Below are 27645 nucleotides of genomic sequence, written 5' to 3'. Positions count from 1 at the left end.
GATCATGGAAGAATTGATTTTGTCAAAATGAGAACCCAAAGCAATGGAGTCCTTATGAAAATACCCATGACATTTTAAAGAGACAAATGAAAAATTTTAAAGAGACAAATGAAAAATGCCGCTGTTGAAATTTTTATGGCATAACTCTCCAACCTTCAATAAAAGAGATGGAAACATTTCTCATTCCAGTTTTAAATCATACTATGAAGTTATATTAATAAAGACAGTGTGGCTCTGGGAAAATGGCAGATGCAGATCAATAAAATGCAATTGAGAGCCCAAAGATCAGTCATCAGGTATATATATATCTTTAACAGAAGAGTTAATAACATGAAGTGGTACATTTAACCACCTTTCAATAAGTATTGATGAAAAAAACTAAACAGCCAGATGAGAAAAATGAAACTTATGTCACACTATGCATAAAAGTCAATTAAAAATAGCTTATGTCACACTATGCATAAAAGTCAATTAAAAATAGCTCAAATACCTAAATATTGAGACTCAAATTCATAAATTATACATAGAATGAACCCTTCATGACATTGAATCTAGAGGCTTCTTCAATGACTTATTGACATTGGACAAGAAAATAGTAGCAAACTAAACAAGTTGAATTTTATCAAAATAAGAAATTTCTGTACCACAAAATAAATCATTGCCAGAATAAAAAGGCACTCCACAGACTGGGAGAAAATATTTGCCTACTACTCTTCTTAAAAAGGTCAGTATCATTTTTTTTCCATTTTTTTTTATTGATTCACTGTCAGCTACAGTTATAAAACTTTCTTGTTTGAGTTTCAGTCATACAGTAATAGAACACCGATCCCTCCACCAGTGTACATTTTCCACCACCAATCTCCCCAATATACCCCCTCCAATGCTCCACCCATCCCCCTGCCTCTATGGCAGACAATTTCCCTCTTACTCTCTCTTTACTTATGGGCATTATGGTTTGCAATACAGATACTGAAAGGCCATCACGTTTGGTCCTTTATCTACTTTTAGCCCTCATCTCCCATCCCAAGTGACCCTGCCAATGATCATTGATTCAGTGATCCCTTCTCTAGTCCAACTGCCTTCTCCCTCAGCACATGAGGCAGGCTTCCAACTATGGAGCAATATTCCTGGACATTGTCTCTACTCTTCTTGGGTGTCAGTCTCATGTTGTGTTATTTTATATTCCACAGATGAGTGCAATCATTCTATGTCTGTCCCTCTCTTTCTTACTTACTTCACTTAGCATAGTACTCTCCGTGACCATTCACTGACAAGCAAGTTTCATGAAAGGTCAATATCTTTTGTCTTCTTAATAATTATAAAATGTTTCCAGTGTTGCGATCAGCATAGACTTTCGTAATGTGTGTATAGTTTGTATTTTTGTATGCTTGGGAAGAAAGTGATCTTCTTGTCATTGTATTTGCTCATTTTGGTTATTAAATGATTGAATTATAGTTTTCTGTTGGGCATTTTCTGTTTGAATATTACTATGTGATACATTTCAGTATCAGCAATTTCATGGTCACTGTTTCTTTTTGTTTGTTTGTGGGTCACACCCGATAAAGTTGAGGTTTACTTCTTGTTCTGCTATCAGGGGTCACTCCTGGCAGTTCTTGAGGACCACAGAGACTGCCAGGCATAGACTGGATCAAGTGCATGCAAGGCAAACAACTTTTTTCTGCTCTACCATCTCCCCAGACCCAACCTATTGAAAATAAAATTGAAATTAGGAGGGTATAAAAGCAAATCATGATATTATGAACCACGTCAATTTGTGTGCAAGGTGGTGTTTTTCAGTACAAATTTATTTTCACTAAAAATCATAAATCACATGAAGATAATTAATGGTTTGGGAACGCACATTGTAAATTAGGAAATTGAACATGCGCTTTGTCTTTATGCTTTTAGGAAAAGTAGCTATCACTATATTTGCTAAAAAATACTGTATCCTGTAAAATCATACCAAATATAGCTATCCATTCATCAGCTGATAAATGTTGTTATGAAATTTAGGTTATGAATGTTTAGAGTTTTGAGTTATGGCTACAGCTGATACAAATGCTTTTGCACAAGTTGTTATCTGCAACTAAATCTTCAATTTTCTAGGATATATACTCTAGTATATACACTTGCAGGGCTGGAGCAATAGCACAGTGGTAGGGCGTTTGCCTTGCACGCACCCAGCCGGGTCAAGCCGGGTTCTATTCCTCCACCCCTCTTGGAGAACCCAGCAAGCTACCGAGAGTATCTCGCCCACATGGCAAAGCCAGGCAAGCTACCCATGATGTATTCGATATGCCAAACGCAGTAACAATAAGTCTCAAAATGGAGACATTACTGGGCCCGCTCTAGCAAATCAATGAACAACGGGAGGACAGTGACAGTGACAGTGATACACTTGCTGGGTGGTCAGTAAAGGTAAAGGTAAAGGTAAAGGCCCTCCCGTTGTTCGTCAATTTGCTCGAGCGGGCCCAGTAACGTCTCCATTGGAGACTTTGTTGTTACTGTGTTTGGCATATCGAATATGTCACAGGGAGCTTACATTATCTTCACCATCACTTGTTTGCCTTCTTTTAATTTTAAGTTTTAATTTTGTTTATTTATTTATTTTTTTTTTTGGTGCCAGGGATTGAACCCAGGCCTTAACACATGCAAAGTGAGAGTCTATCACTGAGCTATATTAAACTTTCTTTTTATCATTATTATTACAATATCCTTATTATAAGATATGCAATGGCATCTCGTTGAACTTTCTATTTTCTATGCATTAGTGCTGAATTAAGGTCTCTTTTCCTGTCCACAGTGCACCGTAAATGTTTTTAATAATCATTAGAGATGCAGTTTTTTGTTGTTATTGTTTTGACACCCCGGCAATGTTTAGGGGTAACCTGACTTGGTACTCAGGAATTACTTTTGGCAGTGCTCAGGGCACTATATGGAATGCCAGGGATTATATCTGGGTCAGCTGTGTGCAATGAATGAATGGCGATGCTCAGGGGACCATATGGGATGCTGGGAATCGAACCCGGGTCAGCCGCGTGCAAGGCAAATGCCCTACCCACTCTGCTATCTCTCCAGCCCCTAGTTCTCATTTTTAAAAAAATTTTTTTTGTCTTGTCCTTGTGGTGCCAGAGGTCCCATGCCTCCTTGATATAATAGACCTCCCCTGGCCTTTCTATGGCTCTTGCAGAGCTTTTTTGATAAGGGTCATTGTCACAAATATGCAGTGAGAACTCAATGTGATTTTGATTTGCATTTTTCTGATGATAAGGAGTGAGCACTTTTGCATGTTCACACTGCCATCTTTCGTTTTCTTTCTTCCTATATTTTTTTTTTATTTTTAAAAGAGTCTATGCAGATTAATGTCCATTTTGTATTGTGTTGATTTTTGTTGTTTTAGTTGAGTTGTGTGATTCCTTCATGCATTATATACAAAACTGTCTGTAGGGTACATGATGTATAAAATATCTTTTCCCAATTATTAGGCTGCCTTTTTGCTCTGGTACTAGTTTCTTTCACCATACAAAAGCTTTTCATATTTTGATTTAATACTACTTTCACTCTTATTTTAACTCTTGATGCCCTTGATATTAAAATTGAGACTGCAAATATCTGTTATCAATATCTAGTATGTATCAATATCTAGTGTGTAACACATATTTTCTTATGTATAGTTTAGGAGTTAATCCACACCATTAATCCATTTAAAATTATTTTTCCTTTTGATGTTAAATATTTATCTGGTTACTTTTTAAAATGTAGCTGTTCAATTTTCTCAACAGTGTTTGTTGAAGAGGATTTCCTTTGCTCATTGTATATTCTTAGCCTATTTGTCATAAATTGACAGCGGCTGGGGAAATAGTACATCTGCTATGGCATTTGCCTTGCACATGACTGGCCTGGCTTCACTACAGAACACAGAAAAAGTCCCCTCAGTATAGTTAGAAATGATCTCTGAACACAAAGCCAAGAGTAATTCTTCAAAACTGTTTTTCATGCTCTCCTTAAAAAATAGTAAAATTGTGGGGACAGAGAGAAAGAGTGCAACAGAGTACAGCAGTTAAGGATGCTTCCTTGCATGTGAAGCACCCAGCTTGATTCTCCATACCATACACCCAAGCCTCACCAGAAGTCATCTCTGTACACAAAGCCAGGAGTAAGACCTGACTACCACCAGTTGTGGGCCCCCCACCTCATAAATAAGTGAATTGGCTGCCCATATTCTGGTGACTTTAATTTGGGGCTCTGTATTGTATTCCACTGGTTCATTTTTGTTCATATTTTGTTTTTCATTTCTTATTTCTCTTAAAATTTGCAATTATGTACTAAATCAATAGGGCATCAAATTCTAATGGTAGGTTCATAGAGCAGTTAGCTTTAGCTGCACAATAAAGTACCGTAAAACATAATGACTGAAAATGCTCTTGGTTAAATTCACAGTTCTGTGGCTTTTGTTAAGTTAGTCATCTGCGGTCAGTGGAGGTGGATGGTTTATAGTCCTCTTATGCATTTGTCCTATTTGTCATTTGATTGGCTGAAGCCTAAGTTTCTTTTAAAAAAGATGCTTCTGGAGAAACTTGTGCCAGTGGTGCTTGTGGTTCACCAGGGCTATAACTGGCAGTGTTCAGTGAACCACTTGGTGCTGGGGAGATAACTCAGAATTTTGTGCACCGTAAGCATATATTTACCATATAAGTCTGCATTGTTTTTTTTTTTTCATATGGCTGGGGTTATAGGATAAGAATGAAATGAGAGTTGGTCCACTGCTGAAAGCAATGTACTCATGTACCATTGGCCAAAATAGGTCAATATTCAACCCAAGTGCTTTTCTATAGGAGAGTTCTCAAAAGGGAGAATCTTTTATAATATTATCTTTCCTATACTTATACTATACTACACATACAGAGATGCAGGCTAGTAACATGTGCTGTGTATGGTCACTCTAAACAATTTATACCGTGGTCCTGTATGAAATTAATTTTATTACATTTTAGGAAAAGCAAGCCTATTTCCTGATATAATACAATATACAGAGAATGTATCTATCCCCAGTATGTAATTTTTGGTAGAGTCTATTAAATTTATTAGACCATGGTGGTGTTATGTTAGGAAATCATGTTGACAAAACTAGTTATCTTTGTTCTTTCTTTTGAGTTCATTATATTCCTCCAATTTTTCTAGCAGCGGATTAGTACTAAGATACATATAACTCCTGATGGAGTTGGGCAATAATACTGTGTATGTCTTCTTCTAGGTGCCTGCCCAGCTATTGTGAACATGGGGGTGTATGTTCTCAGTCCTGGGACACCTTCTCTTGCGATTGCCAGCACACTGGTTACACAGGTGCTACATGCCATTCCTGTAAGCCTTGCAAACTGCTTATTCTCCTTCTTCATTATTTTCTGATTTTCCTTCTCATAACTATGTTTATATGCATCTGCGCAAACATATGGTGTAAAAATGATAGCAGAAAACAGAGACTCAATCTTTGAGTCTAATTTGCTTTAAAAATAGTTTTACTTAGACAAATGTGAGGAAAGAGAAAGAAAGAGACAAATGTTCAAGAGATAACATGGGCTTTCCCAGCAAGGAACAGACCTGTCTGATATACTTTTAACAAATTTTAATTTCTAATGATGTCATGACAGCTTACAGAAATACATCAATAAATAGACAAGAAAAAATAGAAGGCAAGTAAGTCACCGTCATGGTCCTCCCATTGTTCATCGATTTTCTCCAGCGGGGCCAGTAACGTCTCCATTGTCAGACTTGTTACTGTGTTTGGCATATAGAATACGTCACGGGGAGCTTGCCAGGCTCTGCCATGCGGGCGAGATACTCCCAGTAGCTTGCCAGGCTCTCCGAGAATGAGGGAGGAATCGAACTCGGGTGGGCCATGTTGGCTGCGTGCAAGGCAAACGCCCTACCCGCTGTGCTATCGCTCCAGCCCAAGCAATAGTAAGTATTGAAAAAAAATATAAAGTGTTCTTTTTTAAAATCTAGAATATATAACTTACCCTGTTTAAATTTGAGCCAATTTTAGTTTCTGAGTTCTGTAGCAAAACAAGTTATTGGGTTTCATGATAAATTTTTATGATGATAACATACTGGAATTTACTATCTGTCCACAAATTTTAATTTATCTAATATTTAAAAGCATCCTGGAGGTAAGTACAATGATCTCCAGTTCACATTTATGAAAGAGGAAATGAGTACATGGTCAGACTGCTTTAAGACAGATCTCTTGATCTCCAGTCGATTATGTTTCTTCTGTCTTGAACGGCATTCTCTTTCCTGAAAAATAATTCTCTCAAGTTTAAAGCTAACCAAACTTGTCTGACCAGTAAATGATTAGACCCACTTATTCCTCTTAGTGGGCTGGAGCAATAGCACAGCAGTAGGGTGTTAGCCTTGCACACAGCTGGCCTGGCCGAGCAGGGTTCAATTCCTCTGCCCCTCTCGGAGAGCCCGGCAAGCTACCGAGAGTACCTTTGCCTGCATGGCAAAGCCTGGCAAGCTACCCGTGACATATTCAATATGCCAAACACAGTAGTAGCAAATCTCACAATGGAGACGTTACTGGACCTGCTCAAGCAAATCGATGAACAACGGAAGGTCAGTGACAGTGACAGTGACAGTGATTTCTCTTAGTAGAGTCCTGAAATTCTCATGGTTTTCTAATTATTGGCTTTTGTCTTAGCTTCCCCTTATTTGTATAGCACTGTTGTCATTTCTTAATACATACCTTCCTTCCCTGGGACTTTAAGTAAAGAGCATGATATAAAAATGAGCACATCCAATCACCACCAGTTCTTCTTATTAGAGGTTATGTTTCATTTCTGAGAGTTCTTCCTTAAAATTATTTAATAAATTTTACACTGTGTGGAAAGAAGGCAGCATATGAATTGACATGGTCCAGTTTGATATGGATGGAAATTTAGGAATTTGTGTTCAGATAAGAACCCTTGGTCCCCATTTTGGCAGTTCCACAGAGGAGCCCACAGCATCTTGCTGAACTTAGGGAGGTAAATAACCCGTAAACACAAGGTAAATTCAACCAGAGTAAATTCACTTGCCTCTATTTTTTATAATGGTGTCAGGTTAGAATTTACAGGACTACTTTTCATTGGAAATGGGCTGAATAATCAGAAATTAAACGTTGAGAGATTTGGTCAGAGTCATTTGTGTTAAACAGTCAATTTCTTACTTGGATCATCCCTCGTCACATCTAGCAGATGTTTTAATCAATGACTCAATACCTGCTGAATGTTAGTGATTAAGGAATGATAGCTAAAATAATATCTCACTTTGATCTAATTATGATCTAAACAAATATGAATACAATTATGAGAGATGATAGATTTTTTTCACTTGTGAAAAAATATTTTCCTAATAATTAAATTCACTTCATTGTGGTTCTCTACTGAAAAATAAAATGAGGGCCTGAGGTTTCTAGATCAGTAGTAAGAGATCATAAGCTTATTGTCTTTTGGTATGCAATAAATATTTTTTTCTCCAAGTACACAATTAGTACATATGTGCATTCACGTTAAGAACAGGTTTTCATACTCTATTTCCATAGGAAATTTCAATCCTAATCCAAATGTAACCACCGCTATCAATATTGTCTGTGTTTCCATCAATGTGGCAATAATTGTGTTATTTACTTGTGTTATTTACTGTGTTTCCATCAGTGGCAATAATTTACTGTGTTTCCATCAGTGGCAATAATTGTGTTATTTACTTGGGAAACTCCAACCTGGACACATTGATTGATGTGTGGCTATATTTAATAAAACAGTGTTTTCTTTTATAAAATTCCTGGACAAACATTAAAAGGTAAAGGTAAAGGCCCTCCCGTTGATCGTCGATTTGCTCGAGCAGGCCCAGTAACGTCTCCATTGGAGACTTTGTTGTTACTGTGTCTGGCATATCGAATACTCTCGGTAGCTTGCCGGGCTCTCCGAGAGGGGCGGAGGAATCGAACTCGGGTCGGCCATGTTGGCCGCTTGTAAGGCGAACGCCCTACCCGCTGTGCTATCGCTCCAGGACAAACATTAGTTCTTAAAATTTTCCCTTTTTTGAGAGACAAACAACAGTAATTCTTGAAGCCCTCTCTCATTTTCCTTAGCTATGGAGAGTAGTTACAGGGTTTAAAACTTTAGATCTAGAATCTCATCAGTGCAGACAGATCAATGTTCACACCCTCCTCTTATCTCTTTCCCTCCCTATCCCCCTTTCTTGGATCAGTTCAATTTAAGGATTTTCCTGTACTTTTACATGAGAGTTGGTGTGGATGCCAAATCTGATCACTAGTGTTTTAAAGTGCCAATCCAACCATGTGCCAGAAAGAGCCCTGTACCATTTTCTGGCAGTCATTGAGAGCTTTACAGGTTTTCTAAAGATTATTCCTGTCCAAGCAACAAATGAGATGTTTGCAGTTGATTATTCATAAAAACTTATTCTAAATATTAAGTCTATCATCTGCACATGTAAATAATTTTCTTTGTTTATAGAAAAAATTTGCTCGAGCGGCCTGGAGCGATAGCACAGCGGGTAGGGCGTTTGCCTTGCACGCAGCCAACATGGCCGACGCGAGTTGGATTCCTCCTCCCCTCTCAGAGAGCCTGGCAAGCTACCGAGAGTATTCCATATGCCAGACACAGTAACAACAAAGTCTCCAATGGAGACGTTACTGGGCCCGCTTGAGCAAATCGATGATCAACGGGAGGGCCTTTACCTTTACCTTTAGAAAAAATTATTGGTAATATGAAAAATTCCAAAATGAATCAGGATAAACTGAAATTACAAAGAGGTTTTCACACACATTTTGTTTGAGTTTCAATTTCTTGAATAATCATTATGGATAATTTTAAGAAGCTCTGTTAAACAAGCTTTACAAAGTGAAGAAGGCAGAATTGCTCATTAGTAAAGTGCATCTTTAAAGCTGCATCTTTCAAAATGAATTGTTAAAAATTCATTTCATATATAAATTGCTTTAACTAAACAAAGAGTATAACTATTGAGTAATATAAAGGAAATAAAAAATAATAATATCTATTATTATATACTGACAGGTAAGCTAATGTGCTTCAGATACTTGGATGTATCTGAAGGTCATAAGGGATTCAGCTTCACATATCCCACAGTAATAACTCTTAAAATGTCTCAGATTCAGCTCACTGCCTAATTGCAACAGAGACCAGTCCTCTAGAGAAAATGTGCATGAGAGCAGTTCAGAGTGAGTACTGCCAGGGGAAGGTATCACACAATAAAGCTGCTAGAGGGACACAGCTCATCATGGTGTTGTCTGAGATCATGTGTTTTGCAGCACTGTACGACCAGTCTTGTGAAGCCTACAAGCACAGGGGAAACTCCTCAGGACTCTAATATATTGATTCCGATGGAAGTGGCCCACTGGGACCATCTCTTGTATATTGCAACATGACAGGTATTCTAATGAATTCTTTTTATAATAGTCAAAATCATAGTAATGCTTATTTTGCGCAAAATAAAATCGGGGAAAGTAGAGTTTGATTTGTGGCAGCTCTATCAAATTGTGATTATATTGTGATTGTTACTTTAATGCGATTATTCTGAAGTATTAAATATAATATTATAAGCCGATAAAGAATAGTAATCAAAAGTTATTTGATTAATTTTGAAAAATTGTTTAGGTTAAAATTAATTATAGTCTCTACTCAATAATCTAAAAAATGAATAGATTTTATTTATTAGTTCATGTCAACAAATGCCATAGACTTTTAAAACATGAAAAATTCCAGTTGCAATAATGTTTTTTTAAATTTTTATTAGTGAAACACCATGAGGTACAGTTGTAGACTTACAAATTTTTGTGCTTGGGTTTCAATTATACAATGATCAAGTACCCATACCACCACCAGTGCCAATTTTCCACCACCACAGATCCCAGTATCCCTCCCACCCCATTCCCCGCCCCACCCCACCCTGCCTCTGTTGCAGGGCATTCCCTTTTGTTTTCTCTCTCCTTTTGGGTGCAGTGGTTTACAAAAGAGGCATTGAGTGGCAATCATGTTCGGTCTATAGTCTACATTCAGCATGCTTTTCCCATCCAGGGAGGATCCTCCCAACACGCTTTATATGGTGCTCCTTTCTCTATCTGAGCTGCCCTTTCCCAAAGCATGTGTGGCTGGCCTCCAAGCCATGGAGTAAACCTCCTGGTACTTATCTCAGCTATTCTTGAGTGTTAGTCTCCTATTATGTTACTTTATGTTCCCCAAAAGAATGCAGTATTTCTATGTCTGTCCCTCTCTTTCTGACTCATTTCGCTTAGCATGATACTTTCCATGTAGTACCACTTGTATGTAAATTTCATGACTTCATCTTTTCTAACAGCTACAGAGTACTCCATTTTGTAGATGTACCAAAGTTTCTTTAACTGGTCATCTGTTCTCGGGCACTCAGGTTTTTCCAGATTCTGGATATTGTAAAGAGTGCTACAATGAACAAACGAGTTTAGATGTCATTTCCACTATATATTTTTGCCTCTCTGGGATATATTCCCAGGAGTGGTATTGCTGGGTCAAATGGGAGCTCAATTTCTAGTTTTTTGAGAATCGTCCATACTGTTTTCCAAAAGGGCTGAACCAGTCGGCATTCCCACCAGCAGTGAAGGAGGGTCCCTTTCTCACGAGATCTGAGCCAGCACCGGTTGCTTTTGTTCTTTTGCATGTGGGCCAGTGTCTGTGGTGTGAGATGATATCTCATTGTTGTTTTGATCTACATCTCCCTGATGAATAATGGTGCAGAGCACTTTCTCATGTGCCTTTTTGCCATTCACATTTCTTCTTTGAGAAAGTTTCTGTTCATTTCATCACCCCATTTTGTGATGGGGTTGGATGTTTTCTTCTTGTGGAGTTCAATCAGTACTTTATATATCCTTGATATCAACCCCTTGTCAGATGCGGATTGGGCGAATATCCTTTCCCATTATGTAGACTGTCTTTCTATTTTGATCCTTGATTCTTTTGAGCTGTAGAAGCTTCTTAGTTTAAGAAAGTCCCATTTGTCTATCTGTTTTTACTTGCTCGGCCAATGGTGTGACATCTTTGAAGATACTATTAGCTTCAATGTCATGGAGGGTTTTGCCAACTTTGTCTTCAAAGTACCTTATGGATTACGGTCTAATGTTGAGGTCTTTAATCCATTTTGATCTTACTTTTATACATGGTGTTAGGCAGAGATCTGAGCCCAGTTTTTTGCATGTAGCCATCCAGTTTTGCAAGCAAAATTTGTTAAAGAGGCCTTCTTTACTCCAATTCACATTTCTTGTTCCTTTATCAAAGATTAGATGATCATATGCTTCAGGGGAGATGTCAGTATATTCAGTTCTGTTACATTGGTCTGCATCTCTGCCTTTGTTCCAGTACCATGCTGTTTTAATTATTACTGCTTTGTAATAGAGTTTGAAGTTGGTGAGGTTGATTCCTCCAATTTTCTTTTTCCCAAAAATTGCTTTAGCTATTCATGGATGATTATTGTTCCATATGAATTTCAGGAGTGTTTGCTCCATTTGTTTGAAGAATGTCATGAGTCTCGCTAGGTAAAGTATTTTTGGTGAGGCATTTATTTCATTGAGTTTTTTCACTATATCCCACCACTGTATTCAGGCCATGAGGGTTTTATCAGACAAATCAGCTGTGAATCTTAAGGATGCTCCTTTGTAGGAATTTTCTTTCTTTGATCTTGCTGCTTTCAGAATTTTGTCTCTATCTAATGTTTCACTCATTTTGACCAGGATGTGTCTTGAGGTATTTTTATTTGAATTTCTTCTAGCTGGTACCCTTCCGGCCTCCTGAATGTGGCCACATGTTTTCTTCAGCTCTGGAAACGTCGTAGCAATGATATCTTTGACAGTTTCTTCTTCATCAGGGTTTTCCTCCTGTCCCTCTGGGACTCCAATAATTCTTATGTTACCCCTCTTAGCTTCATCACGATCTTCTCTTGACATCTGTTCCCGAATTGTGAGTCTCTTCTCCATTTTCTGCTCTTTTCTGGAGAGTCTCTGAACTTCATCTTTGAGCTCACTGATTCTGTCCTCAGCAGCTGTTACTCTGCTGCTGAGGCCTTCCACTGAGTTTTTCAATTCGCCTACGAAATTTTTCAGGTCTGACATTTCCGTTTGCATTTTCCTAATTTCTACCTTCAAATCCTCTTGTCTTTTATTGGCATTGCTTTCCATTGCTTCTTTTAGCTCCCTAGGTATCCTCAGTAGCTCCTTTCTAAGTTCCTTGTCAGAGAGGTTGTCTAGCACTTCATTACTGTTGGCGTCTTCTGGGCTAGGCTGTTCAGTAAGAAAGCTTGGTGGGCTTTTGCGTTGCTTTACCATTGTGATCAGTTTGGTTTAGTCCTTCATGCTCACTATTCTGCTTGAGTTGCAGAATGAATTGAGATGGGCTTAATCAATTATTGGCTAATGTGTGTCTGGTGGTTAAACTAACTTAGTGAAAGTTCCATGTAAGAGGGTAACTTATGGTTTCTATGGGATATGTAGTGGGAGAATAACTCTGGCCACATTAATGGCTGTGGCTCCGGGAAGGGGCCCTTTCGCTGGGTGGGTTCCTGGGTGAATAAGGAGAGAGTGCCCAGAATGGTTCAGCTTTGTTTTTGTGCGGTGTGCCTCAATTCCCGTCCCCCGCAGACCAAGGGTGAAAACCGGCCATTCTCAGGGGATCTAGTTAGCCGTGCAGACCCGGGAAGGGGCCCTACTGCCGGGCAGGTTCCTGTTTGAATCAGGCTCTACTGTACATTTTTGCCTCTCTGGGATATATTCCCAGGAGTGGTATTGCTAGGTCAAATGGGAGCTCAATTTCTAATTTTTTGAGAATCGTTCATACTGTTTTCCAAAATGGCTGAACCAATTGACATTCCCACCAGCAATGAAGGAGAGTCCCTTTCTCCCCAGGTTCGTGCCCCAACACTGGTTCCTTTTACTCTTCTGGATGTGGATCAGTCTCTTTTGTGTGAGATGATATCTCATTGTTGTTTTGATATGCATCTCCCTAATGATTAGTGATGTTCAGCATTTTCTCATGTGCCTTTTTACTATTCGGATTTCTTTTTTGAGTAAGTTTCTGTTCATTTCATCACCCCATTTTTTGATGCGGTTGGATGTTTTTCTTCTTGTGGAGTTCAACCAGTGCTTTGTATATCCTTGATATCAACCCCTTGTCAGATGTGTATTGGGTGTATATCCTTTCCCATTCTGTAGATTGTCTTTGTATTCTGGTCACTGTATCTTTTGAGGTGCAGAAGCTTCTTAACTTCAGATAGTCCCATTTATTTATTTCTGTTTTCACTTGGTTGGTCAGTGGAACATCATCTTTGAAGATACTGTTTGCCTCAATATCATAGAGGGTTTTGTCGACCTTGTCTTCAATGTACCGTATGGATTTTGGCCTGATTTTGAGATCTTTAATCCACTTTGATCTGACTTTGTGCATGGTGTTAGGTCAAGGTCAAAGCCCTTTTTTTTTTTGCATGTGGTTGTCCAGTTATGCCAGCATCATTTGTTGAAGAGGCTTTCCTTGTTCCACTTCACATTTCTTGCTCCCTTATCAAAGATTAGATGTTGTGTGTGTTTTGGGTTGTGTGTACAGATATTTCACCCTGTTCCATTAGTCTGCAGTCCTGGCTTTGTTCCAGTACCATGCTGTTTTAATTATTACTGCTTTGTAGTAGAGTTTGAGGTTGGGGAGGGTGATGCCTCCCCACGTCTTTTTCCCAAGAATTGCTTTAGGTATTCGTGGGGGTTGTGTTCTATATGAATTTCAGGAGTACTTAATCTATTTTTTTGAAGAATTTCTTGGGTATCCTTATAGGGGTCACACTGAATCTGTATATTGCTTTGGGGTGTGCCCCGACCCGCTGGACTAGCCAACATGGATAACTGGGAGAGGGTGCATGAGTGATAAAAAAAAAAAAGAGAGAGACAGAAGAATGGGAGCAAGACAAGACTCTGATCAAGCTCCAAATTTATTTCTCCCAAGGTGGTTTTTTTATAATTGATTACATGAGGAAATGGGGAAAATGGGGAATTAACAAAACATGCAGATTTTCAGTGAATCAAGGTGTGAGCCCTAATGGCGGGCTCATGGCAGTTATCTCTTTGGCATATCTTAGAAGCTTACACAATTTTTACAAGTAGAGATTAGTTCCTAAATTTCAGGTCAGGGTGTACTGACCTTTTGGCTCCCATTAGGAGAGTATTGCCATTTTGACAATGTTAATTTTTCCTATCCATGAGCAGGGGGTATGTTTCCATTTCCTCATGTCCTCTTTTGTTTCATGGAGTAGCGTTTTGTAGTTTTCATTGTGCCTTTACCTCTTCAGTTAGACTGATTCTGAGGTATTTGATTTTCTGGAGCACAATTGTGAACGGGATTTTTTTTCGTGTACTTTCCTCTCTCTCATTATTTGCGTTTAGGAAGGCCATGGATTTTGGGGCATTAATTTTATAGTCTGCAGTTGCATTAATTTTTATCTTTAATTGCATTAACTAATCTAGAGAGAATAAATATTTATAAGGCACATGTATATGTTTAATAAAATAAAGTGTCAATATTCAACTATAAATAAAATTTCATTTCTCCTAGGCCTAATATATGTAGTCAATAAGTAAATATAAACATAAGTTCTTTGAATGTTTTTGCTGTATATTTAGTGTAGTCAATAAGTAAATATAAACGTTAGTTCTTTGAACATTTTTACTGTGTATTTAATGTAACAAATGACTAACACATTTCCTGATGTAAGCGCCAACAGTTCTGATAGACTTGATGCAATTTCTGTCCATCTCATCTATGACTGTGCCTGTTGGTGTCAGTACCCACAACGTCCCCTTCTTATCTCATTTTACCAAATGAAAGGGGGAATTGTCCTAATGAAAATTCTGTGCACTCGCAATAAAATAGATATACTCAAGCAACCACAGATTTTTATAATCTATGAATTCTCAAAATTCCCCAAATCAACTGTAGATGGTTCTAAAGTTATGTAAACCCCATTTTAATTTGGCTTCTCTTCAGATTTGCCTATGTGCACTCAACATTGTAGGATAATAATATTTACAAGGCAATATTTATGAATACATTTTTTTTGTTTTATTTTGTTTTTTATTTGGGGCCATTGAGGCTTTACTCAGCACTAACTCACAGCTCTGTGCTTAGGGACCATTCTTGTTGAAGCTCAGGGATAATATGTGGTGGTAGGATTGAACATGCATCAGTCACATGCATACCCTCCGTGTTACCTCACTTTTACTTTGATATACCTTATGCTTGATCTGTAAAGTAAAATCTAAGCAACTTTCAGTATATAGTTATTTATCTGTTCTTAATTTGATCACCTAAATATTCCAGAACTACAAGAAATATAGTAGCCTCTGAATTTTGTACATAAAACAAGAAACTTCTCCAGGTCTTAAGCTTTCATATTGGCATTTTTCAAGCAATTTATCTTTATACTGAGCAAAATTTTGTGATGTGATGATAAAGATATATAAGTTACCTTTGTGTGAAGATGTATGATCAGAAAAAATGTGAGAAAATAACCAAAGGATATTTCTAGATTTTCTGCTCTTAGAGGTAATAATTGAATATTGAAATTTCTGGGGCTTTTAAAATTAATTACTACAACTCAATAAAGGCAAAAAAGGAGCTAAATATAGATCTATTCCAGTGATATAGTTACCTTTAATATGTGGTCGCATAATTATCACAAATCACAAGGTATATTAAAATTTTTCATAATTTTGTCTTGGCTTAATACTAACAGTAGACGCTTTATAATTCTTTTTAAGTACAAGAGTATTGCTATTTATTCAGCCATTGATTAAGCTGATTGAGCTGGGCTTGAACTAATTCATGGTCAGGGTCCTCCCGTTGTTCATCGATTTTCTCGAGCAGGCCCAGTAACGTCTCCATCGTGAGACTTGTTACTGTGTTTGGCATATCGAATACATCATGGGTAGCTTGCCAGGCTTGGCCGTGTGGGCAAGATACTCTCGGTATCTTGCTGGGTTCTCTGAGAGCGGTGGAGGAATCGATCTCGGGTTGGCCATGTTGGCTGTGTGCAAGGCAAACGCCCTACCCGCTGTGCTATCGCTCCAGCCCTTGAACTCAGTACTTTGAAAAATTTTTTTAATTGGACACCCGTGAGATAGACCATTACAAAGCTGTTCATAATTGAGTTTTAGTCATACAATGATCCAGCATCCATTGTTCCACCAGTGCACATTTCCCACCACCAATGTCCCCAGTTTCCCGACCACTACCCCCCCACACACACTCCCCCACACTATTCAACAAGAAGGGGAAAATCAAGAGTAAAATCATGAGGAGTAAGTGGCATGCTGTGCAAAACAATAGAAGTCTGTGCTCAGATGAGTGACACAAAACTGTATTCCCATGAAATGGCCATCCTCTGGGTTCCAAGGGAAGGATGTGCAGGACAGAGAGCTTGGAAGAGCTCTTAGGGATTTTTCCCCTCTATCTTATAGTATTTTGATGGAGGTGTAAAGACTGAAGAAATCATGAAAGCCCCTAGGTCCCAAATTTGTGGCAAGAAGTTTAGCCCCATGAGAAGACAAACACCTGGAGGTCTGAGGGAGTGACCTTTCTCAGAGCTGAGAGACCATGGACTCACAGCTCTGGCCTCTACCACTCAGGAAAGGGCACATATGAGTCACCTTCGCCCTGAGGAGCCTTCAGTACAAAGTCCCTGAGCTTGGGTGAAAGTGGTCCCAACTGACCATGCTCCTCAGGGCTCCTATTGGACACCATGCTTTCCCACTTGCAGTCACTAGCACATTTGCTCATAAATGCCTGTGAACAAACATCTTATCTCCCAGTAACTGTTCTTTTACAGGCATAAAATTCACCCCCAAAATTGTGGTAAAATGATGCAGTTTTGTGAAGTTGAGCGACTGAACTTTGTATAGGCCTCATCTGTGTGACACCAGGGCTGTGTCACAGAGACACAGATGTGTCATAGATGATAGTGGCTCTCACCCGTATTTCTCTGTACAGGAGTTCAATCAGCAAATTTCCAGCAGACTATTTCAGAGGCCTGTGGTCATCCTTCTTACAGACAAAGTGTTTATTTACATTTTCTTTGTGAATCCTAAAATAACCACTTGAATTTTAGTCCATCTACTTAATTTATTGTCCTGCACTTGTATGTTCATTGCTGCATTGTTCACAATAGCCAAAATCTGGAAAAAAAACCAAGTGCCCGAGAACAGATGATTGGCTAAAGAAACTTTGGTACATCTATACAGTGGAATACTATGCAGTTGTTAGAAGCCATAAAATTTGCATCCAAGTGGTTCTACATGGAAAGTATCATGCTAAGTGAAATGAGAGGGACAGACATAGAAAGACTAAACTAATTAATATGTGGAATATAAAGTAACAGAACGGAAGATGAACACCCAAGAATAGTTGTGATAAGTAAAAGGAGGTCTGCTCCACAGCTTGGAAGCCATCAGCACATGCTGGATGAAAGGAAGCCCAGATAGAGAAAGGAACACCAAGTAAAGGGTGTTTGGAGGATTCGCTTGGGATGCAAGATGTGTGCTGAAAGTAAACTATAGACTGAACACGATGGCCAATCAATACCTCTATTGCAAACCACATCACCCTTAAAGGAAAGAGGCAGCAAAATGGAATGCCCTGTCACAGAGGCGGGGTGGGATGTGGGGGTGGGGTAGGAGGGATACTGGGATCATTGGTGGTAGAGAATGGGCACTGATGGAGGGATGGGTACTCTATCATTGTATAACTGAAACCCAAGAATGAAAGTTCGTAAGTATAAAACTGTACCTCATGGTGTTTCACACACACACACACACACACACACACACACACACACATATAAAACAAAATTATTGTTCTAAAGTGCAACTTCTTGAGCAGTTCTGGATTTTGGATATAGAAGGGAACATGTTCACACATAGAAATTTACTGTCTCCAATTTTCTCAGAATTTTATTTTCCTTTCTATCAGATACAAAGCAGCAGCAGGTTCTGCTCATAAATAAGTGGGTCTGAGATTCAAACTGAATTTCATTCTCACCATTTGTGAGAAGGGCTTTGACTTTCTCTTCCCTTGAAATAAAGTTCCAAATCTTGAGTGAGGGACTCACCAAATAGAAAGGCATCAGATTTTTCTTGTCAAGTCTTTTTACTTCCATTTTTTTGGTCACGGAGATGGAAATGTTCAGAACAGATGTGCTTTGAACTTGTGTTTTTTCATGTAAACTAAAGATGTTTTTTAGTTTCCCCATCTGACCACCTGGTTTCCTGTGAAAGGCTACTTGGATAGTTTAGGGGGAGATTGTAAAGCATAGGCAAATTTGCAACTGGAAAGCGCATATCATTTGACAAAATCAAAAGCAATTAGAAGATGTTGTTTGGTATGGTGAGTCTGTGTTATTTTCTCCTGTTTATTCAAATTAAAGTATTACATTAAATGAGCTTCAGGGCTAGTTGCCTTAGCACATGGTAAACAGTTAAATTTGCATCTATTGGGGGCCAGAGCAGTAGTACAGAGGGTAGGATGCTTGCTCTGTTCCTGTGGAGCTCAGGTCTAATTCCCCAGCATCATAAATAATCCCCCAAGCCCCATCAGGAGTGATCCCTGAGTGCCAGCCAGGAATAAACTTTGAGAACCACTGGGTATGGTCAAAAAGTCAAAGAAAATTTGTATCTTTTCTACCTTTAATAATTCTCAGTTCAATCCAGCTCATCTTCTTATGCATTGATAAAAAGACTCCAGTAAGACAAACAAGCACATTTGCATGTGGTATAACTCAGGATAGTTAAAACATCTTGCTTGAACTCAAGATCTTGCTAATATTTTTGAAGTCCATACAAATGACACATTGTGGAATATGAGAAAAATAATTATGTCTTTCTGGGGTATTTAAAGTTATTTTAGAAAAAGCAGTGATTTAAATTAGTATTATTTTTTTCTAGAGTAGTTTCAGAGACTTTTTTCCCAACAGTTTTCTTTCTCCTCACTTGAAAAATGTTTCTATTACATTTTAACCATATGAGACCATCAATCTATCATGCTGACCAATGGCCTATATGAACCACTCAGGCACATCATATTTCTTTGTGCCATAAACCATGAAAATAAATGACAAACTGGCATTATAATTGGTGAGTTCCCAAGCCTCCCCCATCTTTTATGTGATTTCTTTTACCCTTGTTTCCTATGAAGGAATAAACTCAGAGGACAAATGGAAGTAGGTCACGGTCACGGTCCTCCCGTTGTTCATCTATTTGCTCGAGCGGGCCCAGTAACGTCTCCATTGGAGACTTTGTTGTTACTGTGTTTGGCCTATCGAATACGTCACGGGTAGCTTCCCAGTCTCTGCCGGGCGGGCGAGATACTCTCGGTAGCTTGCCGGGCTCTCCGAGAGGGGCGGAGGAATCGAGCTTGGGTCGGCTATGTTGGTCGCTTGTAAGGCAAACGCCCTACCGCTGTGCTATCGCTCCAAGAAGTAGGTAATTACCAAAAAATAATCCTGGGTCACTAAAGGAATTTTCCATGGAAGTGTTGAAATATGGACTGTCTGGTGAGGACAAGATTAAAGGGGAACGATATATAGTATTCAAGTAGCACAAGTGGCTTCATAAGCAAAAAGAATGAAATGCTCTATTAAGCCCTTTTTCATTATTGAACATAAAATAGATCTCATACTGATTTAGTGTATTTCTGTTCTTCCTCGTTTTTTCATGATCTGTGATATTATTTTCAATAGGTTTTGAGACAGGATTCCTTTTGCTCCTTGGATTCACCTCTGTGGATCTCGGCTGTACTTGATGGTTTAAAGATTTGTGACAACTAAAGGCTCGCTAAGTTTTTCCCAGGCTCAAACTCCCATGACAGAGGCTAGAGGGAACTGCTCATTGTGTTCCAGAGAATGTTTTTATTTTTAAATGTGTTCATATGTATATTATATATGATATATATATTTAAAAATAAAAATACAATTCATGACTATTTTTTGCCTCTATAGTTTGGAAATGGCTCTTCATGTCACCAAATTCACATTACAGGTCCATTTATATGATTTTCTATTAGAGTTGAGTTGTATAGGGAAACTTCTGGTCTGCATCTGAGCCACTTAGACTATGGGTTCACAAACTTTCATATCTTTATGGTTGATCTGTATATTGTAGGAAGTGTAAAATAGTGAAGATGTTTTCTATATGGATGGTCGAGTGTTTAAAAGACGGCAGGCTCATGTCCTCAGGGTAGCCATCCTGTCTGCAAGGCCACAAGAAGTACGTTCTGTAGGTAAGAACAGGGAAGCATATTTCCAGAAAAGATAGGTTGTGGGCTGGTGGGCCTAGAGTGGTCAATCAATTATCCTGTGGAATGGTTCTTTGAGGTAAAGCCCATTGTACTTGCAAATATACACAAAGATTTCAGACTTAAACTTGTTTATTTTAGGCTTTTGTGTGAAGGACAAGACTTGGACAACTATTGTTGCCTGGAAGAAGTTTGTCTTGGTAATTTCTGCCACTTCAGGGCACAAGGAGAGCCACATTCTCAGGCCCTTGAATTGAGTTATCTATTGGAATGGCCAGAAATTGCTAGGAGAGTGTCGGGGTAGGAGTGTGTGTGGGGGGGATGGGCCTCAAAAATAAAATATTGCTAAGGTAGGAGCAAAGAGATAGTATAACAGATATGGTGGTTGCCTTCCATGTGGGTAACCCAAGTTCAATGCCTGGCACCTCTATGGTCCCCCATACCCTGCTGGGAATGATCACTGAGCATAGAATCAGAAGTAAGACTTGAGCAGAGCCAGGTTTATCTCCACTAAACCCCAAAAATTATTTATGGGGGAGTTGTTTTTCCTGAGCACTGTTTGTGAGACTCATCCCTGCCTCAGTGAAACAAAACCTAGTTATTTCAAAATTGTTGTGATTTTGGCCACTGTGGTGGGTGAGTTACTGAAATCAATTTTATCCAAAAATATTTACTTCCTTTTTTTTATCTTAATGTGACCTGTTTGCTCATCAAGTAGGTAGAACAAGATTCTCAGTCCAACATGGAATACACTCATTTAAAAGGAAAAAAAAAACTAGAGTTATAGTACAAAGCTTTGGCACTTGCCTTGTATGAGGCTGTGGCTCAAATGAAAATGGTTCAAATTGTGGTTTTTCATGTAGTCCCCACAGTTCTACAGGGTGTGACTCTAGCCATAGATCCAAGAATAATCAGGAGCACAGAGCCACGTGTGACCACTGAGTGTGGCACAACAAAAATAACCAAACAACAACAAAAATAACATTTAAAAAGAAAAGGATATACATATTAAATACTTGTCTTTGATAGTAATAAAATAAAAAGATTATGAGAAAATTTTATGTCTAAAATTTGTAGTTATTTCTTTGAATATGATAAACACAGAACTTAAGAATTGGCTCATAGATCAAATAAAGGGTGTTGGGAGGATCCTCCAGGATGGGAGATGCATGCTGAAAGTAGACTCTAGACCGAACATGATTTCCACTCAATACCTCTTTTGCAAACCACAGCACCCAAAAGGAGAGAGAGCACAAAAGGGAATACCCTGCCACAGAAGCTGGGTGGGATGTGGGGATGGGGGTGGGAGGGATACTGGGATCAGTGGTGATGGAAAATGGGCACTGGTGGAGGGATGGGTACTCGATCATTGTATAATTGAAACCCAAGCACAAACATTTGTGAGTCTACAACTGTACCTCATGGTGTTTAACTAATAAAAATAAAAAAAAAGAATTGGCTCATCAATGGTATTGATGGTATTGTTGCAACAAAGTTCATCAAAACTAATGACCACTAATTCATAGTAATACAAATTATAATAGATAATATCTATCTGAATATTATAGGATCCTACTTTTTTTATTCTAATCTCAGAGATATTTGATAAATATACAAAAAACCCTCAATTAAGATAAAATTGATTCCAATGTTTATTTTAACAATTTCCATCCATTATCTTCTCCTTTCTCCCTCTCATACCATATCTGCTCTAAGATTCCACGTGGACCTCCGTTTGGCACACTGGGTCCCATATTGCTAGGGCTGGGAGCTCAAATGGAGGAAGCCCCCAACCAGTAGTCTTCAAGTACTCAGTCAACATGGACCAGCTCCGAGTAATGATTGAACATGCAGATCACTGTCAGCAGGAGCTGGCTTTCCACTGCAAGAAGTCAAGGCTTCCAGCTCACCAAGGTAAGTGATCAGTCATTAGGGCTAGAGGCCAACTGGGTCACGGGGGCAGTCACTGATCTATTAAAGGTCTTTGAACACACTGCCCAGTTAATTGTCTGAGAATTACACATTTTTTTGAAGCAGTACATAATGTCAATCTGTTGCTCTTTGTTCAATGTGGGTCTTTTGTTCAATATGAAGTCTTTTTCTAGATTCACCTGGGCAGCTGATCCTCAGTGGTCCTTTAAAAGCTCAGGATTCATCCACCAAGAAGTGTGATAGCATTTCACTTTATTTTTTGGTGATAAAAAAGTGTAAATTAGAACATGGCTTGGATGTTATTATACCGTGACTATTTTTTTCACAGACCAAATTTATTCTATGTCTTAGGAAATTACAAATTAGAAAACAATGTTAGCTCTAGACATCTCTTGTAGGATATAGAAGATTGTGGTAGATTGTTAATTTTGTATCTATTGAGGCCCGAATAATAGGATAGAGGGTAGGGTGTTTGCCTTGTAGTGTGGAGCTAAGGATTGACATATACGGTCCTTCCAGCCCCATCAGGAGTGACCCTGAGTGTAGAGCCAGGAGTAAGCTCTGAGCACTGAAGGTTGAGATTTCAGCTTTTCAAGCCAAAGAAAAAAAGTATCTATTATACTTTCAATAATTATCAGTTTTTTTTTCTTTGCAATATCTCATTTTGTCAAAATATTCAGCCCCATGGCTTCCTTGAAAGATGTGGATTTCTACTTTATTCTGTCTCTGATTGACATAGTTAGTTGGGGGACAGAAGAAGGGAGACAAGGCTCTTGTGCTTCCATGCCCAGCAAATCACCCCGCAGCTGGGAAATAATCTCAGTACTCTGTCTTCAAACAGTAATCTCAGCAGGATTTAATTGCACACAGACAAAGTGTATCAAGTAAGTGCTGCTTATTTTCAGTTTATTGAATGTACAGTTAGTACTAGAGGGTTTAGTACTTACTTACTTTAGTTTGGCAGTTGGTTACTGTAAAATGGAACACCAAACTGAAATTGTAGAAGAACGTACAAGCACCCTCTAGAAGAGCAAATTAGTGCTAACCAGGTGATTAACCACTGCCAGAGTTAAAAACAAACCCACCCAGAGTATCCGGAAAAACATATCCCAGAATATAATCTATACCAGAAATTGAACCCCACAAAGATAAGTAAAAATTGTGCACAGAGAGTGAATGAATATCTACCTATTGATTTGCAAGTGATTACTGAAAGTTGTCAACCCTTTAATATAGATATATGACAGCCATATCACCAAATGAAAACAAACATTTAATTGGAGTGGGGAGATGGAAGGAGAAAATACTTTGAAGCCTGTCAAATTCTTGCAAGGAAATGAAATAAGAAATTTCATTTTCTTTCTATGCTCAACTTATATACATTACTTATGTGCTGCTAACTTTTAGTACAAACTTAATTTAGATATATTCAGTACAGTTCTATGTATTTTTAGAAGTTCTTAAGTAAGGTAAAGATGCGGTAGACAAATAGTGTAGCCTACTAGGCCTTGAAATTGTTGCATTGATTTTCTCTGAATAATCAATATACACAAATGAATATGCAGGAAATCAATACCATCCTTATGAAGTAAAAATAACTAAGCCTTCACAAGGATTTTATTTATTGTAATGTTTTATGGAATGCTGCACTGAGGCAGGGGTAGGGGGAGAGGGGAAGGCTTCTGAGTTGGTATTAAGGCATTTGCCTATGGCTGATCCTGATTTGATCCCTGGTACCACTAGGAGTGATCCCCAAGCACAGTCAGGAGTAAAACCTGAACACACGTGGGTGTTGCCTAAACTTCTCCTCTTCTACCCCCTCTTACCATGCCCTCAAGAAAGGATGCATTATGAAAGCAGTAAAGAATGCTACAGTGTGAGGGAGAACATTCTTCACAATTATATGGGTTCACTGGAGAATGGTAGTCAATATTCAGTAGCTTCTTGGACATTTGTGTTGATCACAAGAGGGGATACCACTGATCTGGGATGTCATTGCAGCGTCCATGGAGTAGGGTGGATTTGCAAAGGGCTGGGGAGGGTGAGGCAGGAATGCTGTCAAGGGAGGATATGAACGCTTTTCTTTAACATCTTCAGGGCCTTTATGTTGGCGCTAGTTTAAGGAGACTTGATTATGGACGGTAAAAGAAGTTACAAGATGACGTTGACATTCTTGGAAACTTTGATCACGGTACTGAGAACTCTGTGACCATCAAAGATGCTGCAATAGCAACCTTTAGTATTTTGGTTCGCAAAGAGGGTCAAGCAGGGCGCTAAAGATAATTAAGAGGAGTCGTGCTCTCTGTACATTGATATCTTTTCTGCTGCTTTTCAAGAAGAATTGGACTCTAACTTTTCTTTGGGGTATTCTGAATGATTGCTTGTTTTATAGAGAAATGAATAATTCTGATGTAAACATACAGAAGTGAAGTTGTGTATAATAATTTGCTAGTCAGTCTCTGGGAGAATAATTATTGGACTTTGTCTTTTCAAAATATTTGGGAAAGTATCATTTAAATATTTCTTAAGCTAAAGGAAATTTTCCCCTCCCTAGAGATAAGTTTTCAACATAGTAAGAAATAAATCTTTGATGTTGGTTTCCTGGCACATATCTCATGGACGGGGCCCGAGGCGGGTGGCAGTGAATGCAGTTAATGTGCTTATAAGCGCAGAGGCTCTCAGCAGAAGCAGAAGTTTCTTCCAACAGGGAGCAATAATGGACAGTGGCGGCTGTGCATATTTGGGAAAAGCGGGGTGATGGTCCAGTTCGGGGGAAGGGGGGGGCGTCTGTTGGGAATGACCTAGCGGTCTGAAAGAGCACACTGAAACAGACAGAGCCAGTGTGTCTGATGGTATTCCTGTTCCCTCCTGGCTATTTTCTGCTGATTTTTTCTCTAATGCCTGCTTTCATGTTCCCTCTCTTGTAATCTTCCTTCCCAGGTAAACTGTCATTGCCCACGGGGTCCTTGTTAATGTGATTGTGTAGTAATATGGGGTCGAGGCTGGTTTTGACCTGGTCACTTAATTTTCGTTTGCACTGAGGTTGGGGTTGTGTTGAAGAACTAGGTTTGCTCCAGGGCTCACCTGAGACTTAAAGATCCAAGAACAGCATCATTACAAATATAGTGCTAACCTAGTCAAAGTGAGCAAGAACTCACGTTTTTCCTCCAAGCAACTTTTAAGACATAACAGAAAATATCCACATTTTAGCTAGCAAGTCAAGCGAAATAAGCCCATTTTTCACATAATCATAAATTCTTCCAGTAGCTTTTAAGGATATCAAACAGATTTTTATATTCAGAGTCTAAATTATTCTGGTTTTCTAGTGCCAATTATTTTTAGCTATTGTATCCAAGTATTATAATCCTCAAGATAAACATGGAAATGCCAGGCCAGAATGAGCTAGGACATCCTTGATCGTTTTCTAATAAAACATAAATCATGCAATTATAGTTTTGAAACAAAAATTTTCAATCTCACTTTTTAAATAGAAGGAGAAAACAGGAATGGTACTGGGGCCACAGGTAGTGGGGGACAATGTAAGTGTCATCTTTCTCATTCTTGTCTTGCAGATGGAACCCCAGTGAGCTGGTGGGTTGGAAGAACCAATGAAACACACACTTACTGGGGAGGCTCTCTGCCTGATGCCCAAAAATGAATTAGAGGGGAATTGCATTGATTCTCAATATTACTGCAACTGTGATGCTGGCTGGAATAAATGGTGAATATCATTTTTCTGTGCAAACTGTAATTTTTTTTCGTTGCTTAAACCATGTATCTTAGCAGACATCAGACATGACTAAAGTGAGAATAGATTAAAGGATTTCCAAGCAAATTAAAAATAAGCTCTTTTATGTGTATGGTGTATTTAATCTGAAGCCTAAAATATCAAGTTTAACTTTTCTGCTCACCAGTGCATAGTAATCATTGTCTGTTTAATTTTTCTAATAAGAAAATATTGGAATACCAAGTTAATGCTACCCATTCAAAAGCATTATAGTATTAAATTTCTTTCTTTTTTAAAAAAATTTTTATTAGTGAAACACCATGAGGTACAGTTGTAGACTTGCAAATTTTTGTGATTGGGTTTCAATTATACAATGATCCATCCCTCCACCAGTGCCCATTTTCCACCACCACAGATCTCAGTATTCCTCCCACTCCCCATCCCCCTTCCTCCCCCCGTCCCACCCTGCCACTGTGGCAGGGCTTTCCCTCTTCTTGTCTCTCTCCTTTTGGGTGCCATGGTTTTCAAAAGAGGCATTGAGTGACAATCATTTTCGGTCAATATCTACTTTCAGCGTGCTTCTCCCATCCTGGGAGGATCCTCCCAACACCCTTTGTTTGGTGCTCCCTTCTCTATCTGAGCTGCCTTTTCCCCTAGAATGTGTGGCTGGCCTCCAACCCATGGAGCAAACCTCCTGGTACTTATCTTGGCTATTCTTGGGTCTTAGTCTCCTATTTTGTTTCTTTATGTTCCCCAGATGAATGCAATCTTTTTATGTCTGTCTCTCTCTTTCTGACTCATTTTGCCTAGCATGATACTTTCTATGTGGTACCACTTGTATGTAAATTTCATGACTTCATCTTTTCTCACAGCTACATAGTACTCCATTGTGTAGATGTACCAAAGTTTCTTGCAGTAAATTTTATTTTATTTTATTTTTTATTTTTTTATGTAGCTTGCAGTAAACTTTAGCCCAATTAATAAAATTGCTGCATGCTGACCTTTCTAGCTTAAAGATATGTTTTCAATAGCCACATAGCTAATCTTCCCTTGGCATGTGGATTAGTTTGATCATAGGATGAGAGGATGATAGAGGCCCTCTAGACTCAAGTGCAATTTTACTTATACCATCAAATACCTAGAACATTGTCCCCCACAGTAGGGGATACTTCACCATGGGACTTACTGAAATCATCCTGTGAATCATATTAGCTTCCCAGGTAAGTTGGAGAAAGAGGTAGTTTTTTCATTTGCTTATAAGATAGATTTTCAATGGGATACTAAGTAATATTTTTTTGAAAAGGCTCAAAAGGTATGGAAAATCTGATCTGGACATAACATGGTAAAATCAAAGAACATGAACATCAAAGGTAATGGAAAAGAAATGCAAGAAATTGACTACAGAGTAACAGAGATGCACCTAGAAGTCAAAACAATTATAAACAATTGCCTTCCAACAGCATAGAGAATAAACTAAGGACAGAAGAACTCTGAAATAGAGAGTTTTTTTTAAATTTTCAAATACTAAGCTGTTAGTTTCAAAAGTAAAATAAAATGAAGCAGCAAACACAGAAGAAATTTTCTGCCATCAGGCTCCACAAAATAAGTTATTTATTTGTT

General features: G+C 38.6%; 1 pseudogene; it reads left to right on the top strand.

Annotated features, from left to right (window-relative positions):
- The window catches only part of LOC130035264 (contactin-associated protein-like 3), a 199287-nt pseudogene that overhangs the window by 117054 nt on the left and 54588 nt on the right, over window positions 1-27645 (top strand).

Source organism: Sorex fumeus, unplaced genomic scaffold, assembly GCF_029834395.1.
Source record: "Sorex fumeus unplaced genomic scaffold, SorFum_2.1 ptg000063l, whole genome shotgun sequence".
Classification (NCBI taxonomy): domain Eukaryota; kingdom Metazoa; phylum Chordata; class Mammalia; order Eulipotyphla; family Soricidae; genus Sorex; species Sorex fumeus.
The sequence above is the reverse complement of the archived record's forward strand: the minus strand, read 5'-3'. Positions and strand labels throughout refer to the sequence as shown.